General features: G+C 38.5%; 1 protein-coding gene across 5 annotated transcripts in view; it reads left to right on the top strand.

Annotated features, from left to right (window-relative positions):
* LOC119039394 (general transcription factor II-I-like) overlaps positions 1–12,286 on the top strand; it is an 80,759-nt gene that overhangs the window by 14,135 nt on the left and 54,338 nt on the right. Inside the window, exon 1 of one of the 5 annotated variants that reach the window (XM_053662687.1) lies at positions 11,030–11,118. The exons of the other annotated variants lie outside the window; for them this stretch is intronic. The gene's annotated coding sequence lies outside the window, so the exon portion shown is untranslated. Of the gene's footprint in view, positions 1–11,029; positions 11,119–12,286 lie in introns of those variants that run through there. 5 annotated transcript variants of the gene reach the window in all.

Genomic DNA, 12,286 nt, shown 5'->3' on the forward strand with positions numbered 1-12,286 from the left:
CTTCATTCTTTTCTGGTTGGATGTTTCTTTCTTCCTTCTGGTCCACTCCCTTGATTTGAGCCCCAGTTTCCTTTCCATCACTGTTGGTTCCCTGTGCATTTTCCTTCATTTCAATTTGTTTAGCCTTCATTTGTTCCTCTAATTTATGACTAAAATCAACCAGTTCTGTGAGCATTTTGATCACCAGTGTTTTGAACTGTGCATGTGATAGGTTGGCTGTTTCTTGGTCTCTTAGAGTTATTGGCTCTGGGGCTTTGAGTTCTTCTTGAGCCATAATGTTTTGGTCTGTTTGTACCTGTTACATATAAGGGGCAGAGCCTTGGGTGTTCACTAGGGCGGGGCAACCCAGTTGCTGGGTTGTGACGCTCTATGTGGGGGCAGGGTCATAGAGGGGTAATGGCGTCCGCTCTGATCTCCCTTGAATTTTGGTCCCCTCTGCTGCTTCCTGCAAGCAAATTGGGCCCTTCTGGTGCTGGTTCCTGGGTGTGTGGGCTTGTGTACTCTCCAGGATCCTGTGGGTCTCTCCAATGAACTCTCTGTGAGTCTGGGAGCCTTTCTTGGCACCTCAATCCCAGAAGTCTTTCCAATTGTTGCTTTCAGGCTCTGATTCCTGTCGCTGGGGCCCTAGCCTGACCAGTCTGTCTCACTGTTCGTTTGGTTTATCTGTGCGCGAATGGGCACAAATGTGCGAGAACGTGTGTGAATATGTGACCACTGTCAGCCAGCCACCTTGCACCCTCACTGGGTTTGCCCATTTCCACCACACGCCTGGGATCCGCCAACCACCACTTGCGTTCCTGGGTCAGTCTGGCCGATCTTTCCTGCCAGACCCGCTCTGCCGCTGACTCCGGCCCTCTTACTGGTCTGAATGAATGGTTTGTTGTTGTCAGACTTCCATACAGTTCAACTTTATGTGTTTTGGCTGCATTTTTGTTACTAAAACTTTGTTGTCTTTAAACTTGGTTGTGTGAGGAGGCACAGTGTTTCCACCTACACCTCCATCTTGGCCGGAAGTCAGCCTTCTCCCAGTTCTGATATTCAGAACACTTGTCGACAGCAAAAGCAGAAAAAGAAATAAGACAAAAGTAGGAGAAATTTCAATTTGCTTTAAACATTAATTTGAAACACTTTTTAAAAAGTTACTGGTTTTAGAGAGAAAAAGTTATTGATTTTAGAGAGAAAGGAAGGGGGAGGAGGGACAGAGAGAAAAAAAAAAGAAACATCACTTTGTTGTTCCTCCTATCTGTGCCTTCATTGGTTGCTTCTTGTCTGTCCCCTGACTGCACATTGAACCTGCAGCCCTGACACATCCCGATGAGGGTCTAACCACCTGAGCTATACAGCCGGGCTAATCTTGAAACACTTTTAAACTCACAAAATACAGTCGACCTTTCTGTAACATGGAGGTTAGGGGTGTGTTAGTATTGGCAGTTGAAAATCTGCTTATAACTTTTGACTCCCTACCAAAACTTAACTACAGATAGCCTACTGTTGATTGGAGGAAGCCTTACTAATAACGTAGTCGATTAACACATATTTTGTGTTATATACTGTATTATTATAAAGTAAGCTAGAGAAAAGGAAATGTTAAGATCATAAGGAAGACAACATACATTTACAGTATTGTATGAATTTATTGGAAAAAATACAGCCCTGGCCAGTGTGGCTCAGTGGATTGGGTGTTGTCCCATGAAACAAAAGGTCACCAGTTCAATTCCTTGTCAGGGCACATGCGTGGGTTGCAGGCCACATATCTGGTTTGTGGCATGCGAGAGGCAACCTTCCGATCAATGTTTCTTCCCTCACTTTTCAAAGTTTCTCTCCCTTTCTCCCTCCGTTCCTCTTTCTCTAAAAATCAGTAAAATCTTTAAAACGTTTTTTTTGTATAAGTGGACTTGTGTACTTCAAACCCAGTGTTGCTAAAGGATCAACTGTTGTTTCAAGAACAAACAAACAAAATTCCCCACACAGAAACCCCATTCAGTTTTGCTAAATGTCACTTAATAGCAGAAGGGTCTAATCCAGGATTATATTTTCACCCAGTTGTCTTGTCTAATATATTTCACTTTATAACAGTTCCTCAGTCTTTGAGTTTCATGCCCTTGACCTATTTGAAGATTGCAGGGCAGGTATTTTATAGACTTGGGTTTGTCTAATGCATTTTGGGCAGGAATGTCAGTGTTCTCATTGTGTTCTGTTGGGTTGGACATGAAGTTTCTCCTGGGAGCGGTGTTAACTTTGCTCACCTGGTTAAAATGGTGTGTGCCTTGTTTTCCTTTGTTGGTGAGTATTTTGTGTGGCAATACTTTGGGATAATGAAAATACCTTTTTTAGAATCAAGGAATCTCTGAGGCTGGGTATTTTTTTGTTTTTAATTTTTAGGGTAGTGCACAGACTTAAAAATTACATTATATGTGTTGTCTAAGTCCCAGAATGGTAATGTTTTTCTGAGATTGAAATATAAAAATGTTAAGAATTAGAGTAAATTTTACAGTGTGTGATGTGGTTTGAAAGAACATGGGGAATTAAGAGCAGTCAGATCTGGATTATATACTACTTAATAATTTTGTGATCTTGGGCAATTTACATCATATGTCCAAGTTACCAAAGTTATGTTTTTATGCGGGGAAAAAAGGTGTGCTTTGTAAATTGTGTCAGGTAGATGGCACTCTTTTATAAATAAGCACACCCAGATACTAAGTTAATTTCTTTGGTATCATTCAGAAGACAGATGAATATGGTCAGTGAATTACCTGGAACACATTTTCTGAGGTAGCTACTAAGTGGACATAATTAGAACAAATTGTAGTATGTTGAAAAACTGACGACAATTGTAAATTCTGTGTCAAAATCTGAACTGATTCTAGTAAATGTATACTGACATTTTAGGGATAAGTTTCCTCTTCTGAAGAACAGGTTAGCTTTTGGAATGCAGTAATTATAGGTTCAACATGGAGTTATTGAAATAGGATTAATTTCAGAGGTAGGCAACTCTTACCAGATTGCCAGAATGTAGTATTATATGCAGATATAGGTAATATTAATGCGACTGAGTCTTACTTAGGATGAAGTCAACTAATTCAAGTATTAGATCCTTTCCTTTTACTTTAGGCACCATCATATGACAGCATTTGTAACAACTTAGATGATGAGTTGTAACTTGTTCTTAGTACTCGGTTTGAAGAGATTAGTTTATAAATAGATTTTTTTTTTTTAAGTTTGAGATTTCGCTTTCTTTAGAATGAGATGATACTTGAAGTTACATTATACTTCTCACTGAAGATGTTTCTCCTAGTGTATATAGGAGTATTTAAGATTGTGCTGGAGCCTGCAGTCATTAACTTTGTTGAAACTTGGCTTTACTATAGCTTTTTATAAAATGAATTGGTGAATTTGAGTTTTACCTCATGTACACAAAATAACCTGAGAGTAGGTCTCAAAGAATGGAGACAAGTGGAAGACTGAAAAAACGAGGAAGAGACAGATAATCAGCTCATTTTAAAGTCTGGCCCAGAAAAAGAACATCCACTGCATAGGGAAGTCACACTGCATTTTTGGAGTAAAAGTCAAAAACTTAAGTTTAGATGGAAGATTTTTCTGTTAAAAGTATCCTCCTCCCCCCCCTTCAGCCTGTTGAAAAATTATAGAGTTGAATACCATTACCTTTGTTTGACACTAGCCTTTGATGAGGAATACCCTAGTGGTAGGTATTTTAGCTTACTTTGAAGATTTTCTCAGTTTTAGTTGATCCAAGTATCTGGAGTTGAGTGATGATGGCTGTAGTACAAAACATTGAGTTAGGGAAAGTGACTGATTTTTGAAATCTTTGCTCTTTATTTTCAGTTTTTCATTAAAAATATTTTTTAATGACAGGTTACATTCAGTATTATTTTGTATTAGTTTCAGGTGGTTAAACATTCATACACTTTCAAAGTGTTCCAATATTTTCAGTACCCACCTAGTGCCATACATAGTGGTTTTTGCAATCTTGAAGTTTTTTTATCATACTTAAGTAAATGTACAGGGTAGATTGTAAGGAAAAATAACAGATAACTTTAGCACTCTGCAGAAAATTGTGAAAATAAGTTTTTCTGAAGAAAATAAAATAATGGTCCTGGTGCCTTGATGAATTCAGATTCATTTCCTTCTAGCTGAGGGTGGGTCTGGGATCTTGGATTTTGTGTTACTAAGTCAAACTGTTATTATTATTATTTTTATTTTTTGACTGATTGATTGATTTATAGAGAGAGAGGAAGAGAGGGAAAAAGAGAGAGAGAGAAACATTAGTGTGTGGTTGCTTCTCACATGGCCCCATTGGGGACCTGGCCCGCAGCCCAGGCCTGTGCTGTGACTGGGAATCGAACCAGCAACCCTTGGGTTCACAGCCTGTGCTCAATCCACTGAGCTACACCATCCAGGGCTCAAACTGTCACAACTGTTTATCTGTTAGTGCCTGTCAGCAGCGTTTTGTGGTGTAAGTTACGTGTTCATTAGACAGTTGTTGTGTAACACATTCACATGTTTATCTTTGAACCAAATCCTTTATTTCCTTTGCAGAATGTGACTGATGTTGATATAATTCAGGTCCTCAACTCATCCATAATCTTTGTGTCATGAACAAAAAAGATATTTTTGCTTCAGTTTGTTTACAATGAAGGACAGTTAATTTACTGCCTCATAAAGATTGCCTAGTGCTACAGTGTAATTACTATATAATTATTTACCTTTTAATTTAGCCTGTCTTTGATTATTATTGTGGATGAAAGGAGGTAGTTTAGAATTTGGAGATATGGATTCTAGTCCTTTGTTATAAAAATAACTGTATAACCTAAGTAAGGTGGGTAATCTTTCTAGGTTGGGCTTACTTATAATATAATACGACAAAATAATGGCAGTAAAATATTTTATACTTTCTTCTTGATTAGATTGTACATTGTAAGTTTGAAATGGGAACATGTTTGTTGAAAACAACATAACAGCACAAGGAAGAAAAGGTATGAATGTAATGAAAGATCAGATCAGGGTTTGGTACCTCCCTCACTCAGCAGTCTGCTTAATTTGAAGCAGATGTATGTTGAAGATTTAGTAATATTTTAGAGATCGACATAATAAAAAATATTCACAACAATACCAGTTTTTTTGTTAAGAATGATGATAATGTGTGTGAAAATCTTCAAGAGGTCTTTGACTCACTTTAATTTTTGTTATTTTCCTGTTCAGTATTAATAACAAGGATCAGTAAATTCAAAGCAGAAATATGGGCAAATGAAAACCTTTATATGCAATTAATTATTGGCATATGTTGAGATAGAACAGACCAGTAAGGTCATAGTGAAACCTAATGCCTGAAATGGATCTCCGACCAGAAACACAAGAAGGTTTTAAAGAATGGCTGGAGTCTGTTTTCAGAAAGATGAAAGAAGGCCATGCATGTATCTATGAAACAATAGCTGACAAGGATGAAAGATAAGGAAATGAAACAGGAACAGGGCAATTAGTTCATATTTGAAACTCATAAAGAAGGATTAAAGTCAAATTGGCACAAAAGATAATAAAACTTAGAATGAATTCAGGAAATTGAAAGAAGACAACTCGGGTAGCTGATATGTTCTGTGTTCCTGGCATGCTTTTCTCATCCCTTTCTCCAGTGAGGGTCCTGTTTTGCCTTGTGAGTAGCTGCCTGTCTTCCTATTTCATGTGGTTCTAGCTACAGTGGCAATCACAGTAGGCTTGGATATGGTAAGCTCGTCACACACTCCTGGAACTTTTGTGCAGACAGTAGGAGGAAGATGTGATAGTCCGTTGCGTCTGGGATTACAGTACAGGCGTGTGGTAAGCTTAAAGATGTATGTGGCTGTCATCTCTGTTTTGGAGCAGAAGCCCATCTCATCTGCTCAAGTGAGGCAGGCCCACAGGGAGGGAGTAGAGATAGATCTAATGGCAAGTCTTACGTTCCTGGGTCTAGCTGTGTGGAGTCAGTGCAACCTTTAGACTGAATAGTTAAAAATAAAAATAGAAATTCCCTTCTGTACCTGAGATGGCTTGAATTGAGAGTTTTGTAACCTTATAACCTGGCTAATTCATAACTTGTTCTTGAGAATGAAGGCCATTGTAAGGTGTGGTTCCTGGAGTTGGTGGGAAGTTGATAAGGTAGAGAGGAATTTGGAGGGTAATGTGAAAAGGCTAATATTAAAAAGAAAATGGGAACTGCAGTATGAGAAATGAGAATTACCTTTGCCCTGGGCATTTGCTAGTTTCAGCACATCGACTTGAGGTTTGCAGACCTTGTGAGGTGAGAGGCTCAGAAATTTCCTGGACTCAGGAAAGTCCAGCCCTTCCTGGGTAGCTCAGTTGCTTAGAGCATCATCCCAATAAGCCAAGGCTGTGGTTTTGATCCCCGGTCAGGGTGCATGTAGGAATCAACCAGTGAATGAATAAATGGAACAACAAATTGATGTTTCTCTCTCTCTAAAACAAACAAATAAATAAATAAAAATAAAATGTTTTTGTTAATGACAAAATAGCACACTAGTTTAAAGAAGAAAGAAATCAAAGTTGAAAACCTGGCCAAAATTCAGGGCTAATATTGGAGACTCTTCTCATATTAAGCTGGGGTGCAAAGAAGGCGACTGAGAAGTAAACCAGCTTACATCCCTGTTTGCGGTCTGGGTTAACATCTTGGTAGTCCAAGGAGCTTGAAGCCTTGAAGTGGGATTATGGTGATCCCAGGCAGGTAGTATTTCCAGATACCTGGAGGAAACTACCTTCATCGTGGGCCTCAAATTTAAAATAATTTATGAATGTAAAGTTATCAGGACATAGTAAAAGGTAATCAGGCATACATGGGCTCGAGTATCGTAAGTGTGAGCAAAATCCCCCAAAACAACAGAAGTACACTTACAAAACTTGAGATTTTTAAATTATCAGAGACTATGAAACAATTACCACTATTATGTTTAAAGAAATTTGTCACGCTGGCAACTCTTCAAGGAGTAGGAAATGATACCATGTGACATAGCAACAAATAGAAATTCTAGAAATGAAAATGATAAACAAAATAAAAATTCAGTAGGTGGTTTTAATAACAGAATAAGCAGAGTTGAAGAATTAATGACATTGAAGATAAGTTAGAAGATAAGGTAGAGTTCAGTTCAGAGACAAAAATATGCAAGAGGGGAAGAGATTTAAGGACTAACATGCAGTTGACCTGAGTCTCAGTAGGATAGGAGATAGAAAAGGGGGCGAGATAGTGTCTGAAGAGTCAATAGTTGAGAATTTGCCACAACTGAAGGTCAGTAATTCTTAGTCAAGAAGCTCAGTGAATGACAGACATACTGGGTAAAAAGAAATCTGTATCTAGGCACACAGTGCAACTAGAAAACCAAAGACAAAACATCTTTAAAAACAAGGGTGGGTGGTGGTAGCAATTACCTTCAAAGTAACTACAGATGACTTGTGAATAGCAACAGTGGAAGCCAAAAGATAATGAAATAACCTCAGTGTACTGATAGAAACTGATTGTCACCCTGACTGGTGTGGCTCGGTGGCTTGGGCATTGTTTCTGCAGTCAGAAAGAAAACCTGCCCGTTTGATTCTGGTTGGGACACATGCCTGTATGCCCCTGGTGGCCACGTCCCTGGTGGGGGGCTTCATGTAGGAAGCAGGCGAGGCAACCTGTTGATGTCTTTGTCCCTCTCTGCCTCCCTTCCCCTCTCTCTAAAAATAAATAAATAAAATCTTAACAGTAATTGCCAACCTAGATTTCTATTTCAATGAAAATATCTTTCAAAAATAAGGGAAATTTTAGTAAATAACAGTTTGCCATATGAAGGAGACATTCTAAGGGCTTTATCTTCAAGCAGAAGAAAAGTCTAAGATGCAAGAAAGAAGGAGCAAAGAATGACATAAATGTGATTGAATGAAAAATTGTTTGAGACAAAAATACTGCATTTGAAAGTACAGAGTTAAAATAAACATAATAGGAAAGCTGAATAGTTAAGGATCTGCATGTACATAATAATTATCAGAATTAAAAGAATGGACTGGAATAGAAAATGTTGACTATTTATGCAAATATGTAGTTACTATCAGACATCAGTTTAGTAATGGCTTACATGATGAGTCACCCAAGAAGAAATACAAAAACTATGAAAAGGGTTTCTGTAGTAAGCAGAGAAATGAAACAGTTTTAGTGTAATGAGGTATTCATAGTGATTAGGTCATAGATCTGAAATGTTGGTGAGACTGAATTTAGTATATATAAACATTTCTGGTAGCTATTAGAAATTTTGGCATTATGCATCAAGATTTATAATGATGTCCATGCTATTTATTTCATATCTTAATATTAAGAATTATAAAATATGGAATTAAAAAGGCAAAAGCTAACTTATTTACAAAGATGTTAAGAAAATTGTGTGATTCCATTTTGGTGCCGGTTGATCACTGAGGCAAGGTCACACTGCACCCGTGTGGGTTAGGCTCTTTGGAGTTTTATTACTTTATCCTAAGAATCTGTGTCCCTGATGTCTCACATGCATATTAATTAGGCGTAGCTTATCATAAGACTGTATTTCTGTGTTCCTTTTCTCAGGGAATCTACCTCGCTCCCATTCCACGGGATACCCTTGTGCCAATAATCTTTGGAGCTGGGCAGTGAAGAATGCTCACATGGGGTTGGGATGGACCTTTGTGTACCGGCTCGTACCTTCTCTTTTCCCTCGGTTAACTCACTCTTCTACTAGAGCTCCCACCATGGTGGTGCAAGGGGGCATGAGGATTTATTCAACATAGATTAATCTCTATAGCAGTACAAAAGTTTTCGTGATCATGAAAATGCTCTTTGTCTGCGAACTTCACTATAGTAACCACGAGCTACATGTGGGTGCTGAGCACTTGGAGTGTACCAGTGCTTCTGAGGAACGGAATTTTAAATTTTATTTAATCTTAATTAATTTAAATAGCTACATGTGGCTATTGGCTACCACATTGGATAGCACGCACATAGGGGGACACCCTTCCTGCTGTTCCTTGACTACTGATTTTCTGCCTTAGATGATGACCTTCTTCCTTATGAAGAGAGATCACCTTTTCTCCCCACACCGCTCCTCCACCAAGGCAGCATCAGCCACAATGGGGAAGCAGGAACCTTATGTTACAGACACAGAGACCAAAGTTGTTTTCTCATCTAACACTGGCTTCAACATGTGAATTGTCTCAGTTCAATTTTTCTTCTGTTGCTGTTAAAAAGGTTTAAAGAGGTCAAGTCATCCTTTTTGTATTTAATGTTTTATGGAGTACGTGATCATTTTGGTCATTTTCCCTTTTGTTCCAAAGAAGTATTACTGATGAAGTTCAGAGGTACAAATCATGCTCACTTGAATTACTTACGAGTGCAGAGCTAAATATGCCATTCTAGTTCCTTTAAATTTTTTGTTTGTATGTTTAATTGTTGTTCAAGTACTGTTTTCTGACTTCTACTCCCATCCCAGCCCCCCCCCCCCACCCCCTGGTGCTCCTCACCTCCCTCCCATTTTCATCCCATTATTTTTGCCCATGTGTCCTTTATGGTAGTTCCTGTAAACTCTTCCCCTAATTCCTTTAAATTTTTTGTTTCATGGCCTCTCATGGGAGAATGTTTCACTAAATGTTTCTTTCTGTCTTGTCTGTCCAACTCATTTGAACATGAGGGCGCTCATGTAAGGTCAGGAACTTTCACTGTAAATGGTTGATTCAGTGTTGCTTCTCTGTTCATAGAAGGGGAGCCTGGGTGCTGCCCATTGGAGTTAGAGATTTTGTTAGTAGTCAGGGCAACCCACCACTGGCTTTCTTGGTGGCTGGTTCTGGGAGGACCAGTGCCTCATGCCTCATTAAGCTTGCATCACTGGCCTGGTATGTCCTCTGGTGTAAGTTATTGCCACTGTGTGAGGCATTTTCTTTTGGGGAAAGGGCGAAGAGAGAGGCGGCAGTCAGTGAATGATGGGTGCAGGGGGAAATGTTCTATGAATAGTCTCGACTAAAGGGAAATAACCTCTTGGGACTGCAAAGAACAGTTCAGCAAACTTGTTGTTCAGATCCAAATTTACCCATTTCTGAGAGCAGAAAGCACCCAACAAAATGTGCTGTTTTCTATCAAGCTTGAGTGAACTTGGTCACCTTGAGGTTCTTTCCTTTGAAGATGCTTCCTGAAAAGTTCTGCTAATGGGATAGGACCTCTCGTTGCTTGTGGTACCGCTATGGGAGTGTCGGTGTGGCAGCTGTCTCCTGTTTCTTAACTTTCATTGTGGATGACATCATACCAGATTTATGGCATTTTAAAGTGAGAAGTGGAAATAGCAGTAGGTGAAAAATTGCCCTAGTGTTATTCTGGCTCTGATAGTGGATATATGACCTTGATAAGTCACTGCATTTGTAAATTGAGAACACTTTTTCTTTTGCTGGAGAATTAAAAGGAAAGTGAGATCACTAAGAAATACAAACTTTCAGAAATAAGGACAGCATTCTAAGTGAATGCTTTGATTATGGAAAAGTAATGTGCATTTGTTGTCCATTTTGTCTGAACTACATTTTAATCTAAATTTATCCAAGAGAAAAGAATTAAGGAAAACTTTTTCTGATTTAATTACTTCCTTGCTTGATGCTTTTCCTGATGCTGTCTCCATTCAGAATAGAGATCTTGTTTGGGGAAACAAAATTGCCTCTATTTGTTCATAGACATGTGGCAGTAAATGTCAACTGGTTTTATTACCATTTTTTATTAATCAAATTTTATTTCCTCAGTATGTATACTTTATTATTTGTTGATGCCTAAATCTAATCTAGCAGTTAATTTATGTGGTAACAGATGGAAGATATTTCAGGGTTTTTTTTTCAAGATTTTTAAAATGTATTTTTAGAGATAAGTTTTTATTTTTAAAAATATTTTATTTATTTATTTTTAGGCAGAAGAAAGGAGGGAAAAAGAGGGAGAGAAACATCAGTGCAAAGTTGCCTTCCGATCTCCCCAGTGAGCACCTGGCCTGCAACCCAGGCACATACCCTGACTGGGAATCGAACCGGCATCTCTCCGGTTTGCAGACTTGTGCTCAATCTACTGAGCCACACCAGCCAGGGCTAGAGGTAAGTTTTTAATAACAGTAGATCATTCTATTTAGTAGTTGGGAAAAGATTTAGGTACTGTTTGTTTTTTAAAGAGTTTGTTTACTTATTTTTAGACAGAGGGAAAGGGAGGGGGGAGGAGAAGAAGAGAAACATAAATGTGTGGTTGCCTCTCCCTGTCCCTGTGTTGGTGACCTGGCCAGCTGACAACTTTTTGGTTTGCAGGCCTACACTCAATCCACTGAGCCACAACAGCCAGGGCTAGGTACATTTTTAGCCAAAATAATTTTCATATGTACTCTGGGATGTTGGGGCTTCAGTTAAGGCATACCCAGATAATCAGTAAATTAATTATAGTCATAGATAGGTTTTTAGAATTTGCATTCAAACTTACAGTCTTTAATTTTTTAACTATCCTTTCATTTGATTACTTGATATTTAGCTAAAACTAGAATTCAACAAAAATTAAAAGAGATAACTTTTAAAAATTATTTTTCTTTCTTTTTAGAGAGAGAGGAAGGGAAAAAGAGGGAGAGAAACATCAATGTGTGGTTGCCTCTTGCACACCCCTCTGGGGACCTGGCCTGCAACCCAAGCATGTGCCCTGACTGGGAATTGAACAAGTGACCCTGTGGTTCGGGGCCAGTGCTCAATCCACTGAGCTATACCAGCCAGTGCAGAAAGAGATGACTTTTAACAGGCATCTAATTTAGCATACTGATGGATGGGAAACAATTTTTTAGCATGATCATTTAAAAAAATTTGCTCTAGATTTTGCCTTAAGAGTATTTTTAAAAAATATTTTGTTTATTTATTTTTAGAGAGAGGGGAAGGGAAGGAGAAAGAATGGGAGGGAAACATCAATGTGTGGTTGCCTCTCATGTGTCCTCTACTGGGGACCTGGCCTGCAACCCAGGCATGTGCCCTGACTGGGAATTTAACCAGTGACCCTTTGATTCACAGGCCTGTGCTCAATCCGCTGAGCTACACCAGCCAGGGCAAGAGTATTTTCATGTGGTGTTATTGCTTTTACATTTTGGGGAAATACTCATAACAAAATGTATCATTTTAATAATTTTTAAATGTACATTTTCCTGGCATTAGTGCATTCTCATCGCTGTGTGACTATCACCACTTTCTTTTTTTATTTTAATTTAATTTTAATTTAATTTTATTTTAAAATATATTT

The sequence above is a fragment of the Artibeus jamaicensis genome, unplaced genomic scaffold, assembly GCF_021234435.1.
Source record: "Artibeus jamaicensis isolate MK-2021 breed Jamaican fruit bat unplaced genomic scaffold, CSHL_Jam_final contig_2738, whole genome shotgun sequence".
In the NCBI taxonomy this organism is placed as follows: Eukaryota; Metazoa; Chordata; class Mammalia; order Chiroptera; family Phyllostomidae; genus Artibeus; species Artibeus jamaicensis.